The following is a 4,834-nucleotide window of genomic DNA, read 5'->3' as shown; positions in this document are numbered from 1 at the left end:
TTTGAGTTTTTAAGCAACTCTCACGACATCACTGGAGCATCATTTTGAGTTTCGTAACAACTCTCACTACATCACTGTAGCATCATTTTTAGGTTTTTAGCAACTTAATACATCACTGTAGCATCATTTTGAGGTTCGTGGCAACTCTCACTACATCACTGTAGCATCATTTTGAAGATTTTAGCAACTCTCACCACATCACTTTAGCATCATTTTGAGATTTTTAGCAACACTTACAACATTACTGTAGCATTATTGAGGTTCGTAGCAACTCTCACCACATCACAGTCGCATCATTTTGAATTTTATAAGAAACTCTCACTACATTACTGTAGTATCATTTTGAGGTTCGTAGCAACTCTCACTACATGACTGTCAGCATCATTTTAAGATTTTAAGCAACTCTTAAAATGATGCTGACAGTCATGTAGTGAGAGTTGCTACATGACTACATGACTACATGACTGTCAGCATCATTTTAAGATTTTAAGCAACTCTTACTGCATCACTGGAGCATCATTTTGAGGTTCGTAGCAACTCTCACTATATCACTGTAGCATCATTTTGAGATTTTTAGCAACTCTTACTACATTACTGTCAGCATAATTTTGAGCATAGTAGCAACTCTCACTACATCACTGTCAGCATCATTTTTAGCATAGTAGCAACTCTCACTACATCACTGTAGCATCATTTCTTAGGTTAGTAGCAACTCCCATTACATCACTGGAGCATCATTTTGAGATTAGTAGCAACTCTCAGCACATCACTGAAGCATCATTTTGAGATTAGTAGCAACTCTCACCACATCACTGTCGCATCATTTCTTAGGTTCATAGCAACTCTCATTACATCACTGAAGCATCATTTTGAGGTTTCTAGCAACTCTCACTACGTCACTGTAGCATCATTTTGAGGTTTTAAGCAACTCACTACATCACTGGAGCATCATTTTGAGGTTTTTAGCAACTCTCATTACATCACTTTAGCATCATTTTGAGTTTAATAGCAACTCTCACGTCATCACTATAAGCATCATTTTGAGGTTAGTAGCAACTGTAATTACATCATAGTCAGCATCATTTTGAGGTTCGTCGCAACTCTCACCACATTACTGTTGTATCATTTCTTAGGTTAGTAGCAACTCTCACTACATCACTGTCGCTTCATTTCTTAGGTTAGTAGCAACTCTCACTACATCACTGTCGCTTCATTTCTTAGGTTAGTAGAAACATTCATTGCATCACTGTAGCATAATTTTGAGGTACGTAGCAACTCTCACTACATCACTGTCAGCATCATTTTGAGGATAGTTGCAACTCTCACTACATCACTTTAGCAACATTTTCAGATTAGTAGCAACTCTCACCACATCACTGTAGCATAATTTCTTAGGTTTTTAGCAACTCTAACCACATCACTGTAGCCTTATTTTGAGATTTTTAGCAACTATCACTACATCAATGTAGCATCATTTTGAGATTAGTAGCAACTCTCATTACATCACTTTAGCATCATTTTGAGGTTAGTAGCAACTCTCACAACATGACTGACAGCATCATTTTTAGGATCGGAGCAACTCTCACTACATGACTGTAGCATCATTTTGAGGTCTTTAGCAACTCTCACTACATCACTGGAGCATCATTTTGAGGTTTGAAGCAACTCTCACTACATCACTTTAGCATCATTTTGAAGTTTGAAGCAACTCTCAATACATCACTGGAGCATCATTTTGGGATTATTAGCAACTCTCATTTCATCACTTTAGCATCATTTTGAGGTCTTTAGCAACTCTCACTACATCACTGGAGCATCATTATGAGGATAGTAGCAACTCTCACTACATCACTGCAGCATCATTTTGAGATTAGTAGCAACTTTTACTACATGAGTTTAGCATCATTTCTTAGGTTAGTAGCAACTCTCACCCCATCACTGTAGCATCATTTCTTAGTTGAGAAGAAACTCTCATTACATCACTTTAGCATCATTTTGATCTTAGTCGCAAGTCTTACTGTATTATTGACAGCATCATTTTGAGGTTTGTAGCAACTCTCACTACATCACTGGAGCATCATTTTATTCTTGAGATTGGGGACCAATAATTTTAATGTCCATTTTGGGGACATGTACTGTACACACACACACAGATTTATGAAAGTCACTTTCAGGTGCCTGAAATTCCTTTGGGGACTAAAGTCTAGAAAAGTAATTTGAACATTTGTGTGTACTTTTTTTTTGTGATGATAAGATTTTCACCGACCAAGTCAGCCATATTGGCACCACAATCCAATTGGCATGTCAATAAGCATCACCCAATAAACCAGGTCTTCTGTCTAAATGTATGTCACTGAAACATACTGTATTGTATTGCCTCACACTTACAGCATACAAGGATGCATGGCGTGGGTGGAACTGCCTGAATCTCTTCTGCAATGGAAGTTTGGTCAACCGTGTGGAACATTCCTGCACGATCCCCTTTGAGTGTGAAAGTAGCATCAACACAGCACCACGTGGTCCACCAGCAGCTTGGATTTCTGCTCCTTGTCTTGTAGTTCCACTTGACTTCTCCAAGGGAAGAGACTGCAAATAGTCAAGAACTCTGGGAAATTTGGTGGCTGTGGCCTCCTCAAATTCCACATTGATGTGGACACCAGTTCAAAGTTTGAAGTGCAGTTATCAACTCTGCACTGAAGTTGCTTTGTTAAAGGATAAATGATTTCCATTGTCCAATGATTATTTTACATTCCAATCCTCTAAAGTGATGGACTGATACTGTAAATATGTAGAAATTCTCTATTGTTCAAAGTACAGATTCTGTGTTTATACATTGTTGTAGTTTTTATACTTGGAGAAACCAGAATCTAACAGGAAATCACTGTAGAAAGTTGGCTCAGTTTCATAAAGTAACAACTAAATAGCTTCAATTGACAGCGATTGACCTTAAACTTGGCTATTTTGATGGACTATGCTTGCTTTTCCACTGTCAAATGAACTTTTTAATGGGAAATTACTGCTCATAGACTGGTTTGTTTCATAAATGAACCAGTAAGAGCCCTGAACTTAGAGAAGAACCTGAAAGGTCCTTGTTCTTCATGTGTTTTTTCATGATGGGCCTGTTTTCCTGCAGTTGAATGCACATTTATCAACACTAAATGGACTGTAATTTAATGAGTCCGGCCTGTGAAACCTGCTGTGTATTTTTACAGTTTATTCCATGTAATTTTGTGGAACAGTTCATTACTGTAATTTGACGGTATTCGTCTGGAAACTCTGCTGCCAGACTTTTTACTGTTTTTTTTATAGTTTTTTTTCTTGACAGTGTACACAGAGGTCTGGTGGTTGAGCCGGGGCATTTTTACAAGCTGCTACCCAAAATGAACGCATTTCTTCATTCAAAAGACAAAACGGCCCCAGAGCTGATTGACCCAGAATGGAAATGGCACCTCGCATTTTGTGTTTGTGCCCCACAACATTGTCTGGCAGACAGTTGACCTGTCAATCACACACAGAGTCCCGCCCCCACACAGCTGAGAAACGCAGCTCTGAGCAGCTGCCTCAGTCACACAGAAGATAGACGCGTTTCCTGGTTGGCGAGTGCAGACACAACTTCTCTGAGTGCAGGATTCACTTCTCTCATTGCTGTTTGTTCACTGTTGAGGTTTTATTCCTCCACCAACCTGCTTCTGTCTGGAAAGAAACAAATAACTGGAGTGCTGTACATCAACAGACGTGGAGTTTGGACACGGACGAATGAAGTTTGGCTTTTTGTTTCTTTCATCAGATCAGAGCTGATAGGAAAAACAATCAGGTGGTTTTATTAAACCAGCAGTGAGCTGGACTTCAGCCCAGGTCCACAGTCCCACTGTCAGTTCACTTCAACATGAACGAACAAAATCCAACCCTCACCTGGCCTGGAAATAAATAACAATTACATAACTCCTTTATTTCTCTCCTGTTCAGGTCCAGTTGGACTCCATCCATCGTCATCTTCCGCTTATTCCTTACTATTAAGGGTCGCGGGGGGGCTGGAGCCTATCCCAGCATCTACGGGCAAGAGGCGGGGTACACCCTGGACAGGTCGCCAGTCCCAGTTGGACTCATTCATCTCTATATGGTAGGATTTCACTTCATGAGTTCAGAAGCATCTTCACATGAGACGCTGGTTCCTCACATTGATTGATAGTTGAATTCTGTGTTTGATGTCTGAATTCTGTGTTTGATGTCGGAATTCTGTCTTTGATCTCTGAATTCTGTCTTTGATCTCTGGGCTCTGAGCATTGATCTCCTGCTTCAGTCTTTGATCTTTGACTGATTCTAAACTCATCAAAGGATCACATCAGCATCTTGGTCCAGACTCCAGATGGTGGTTTTACCAAGTGCACCACAGTCCTTGTTGCTGTCTGCTGTTGGGTCACAGCAAAGTAAGGAAACAGCCTGACGGTCCTCAGGAGGAAATTCAACAGCCTCCAAAGATGGAGGTGAATCTAGACCCTCTCATGTTGGCCATCCTTGATAAACTTGGGCGGTACTCTGGTGCAGGGATGAGGTCATGGAGCTGATCTGGGAGCAGTCCTGATGTTAAATGCTGTGATGAAGGACAGTGTGGAGGCAAAATGGACAAAATGTGTTAACATAAAATAAAATTGTAAACCTGTTTGAAGTCTTATTTTGTGTCTGATGGCCATTTTTAAAATCACTAATGATTTTTTTGACTGAACGTCCTGGATCCTGTGGTGCCTGATGAGGAGACAACTTGAGTACAGAGTTGGAGAAGAGGGTTTTTGGAGGGGAGATGATTTTTGCAGTGCTACAAGTCAATAAAATGTCA

The sequence above is a fragment of the Aulostomus chinensis genome, chromosome 1, assembly GCF_037954235.1.
Source record: "Aulostomus chinensis isolate RoL2024-O1b breed Wild chromosome 1, RoL_Achi_v1.0, whole genome shotgun sequence".
NCBI lineage: Eukaryota > Metazoa > Chordata > Actinopteri > Syngnathiformes > Aulostomidae > Aulostomus > Aulostomus chinensis.
This window is presented reverse-complemented; position numbering follows the sequence as displayed.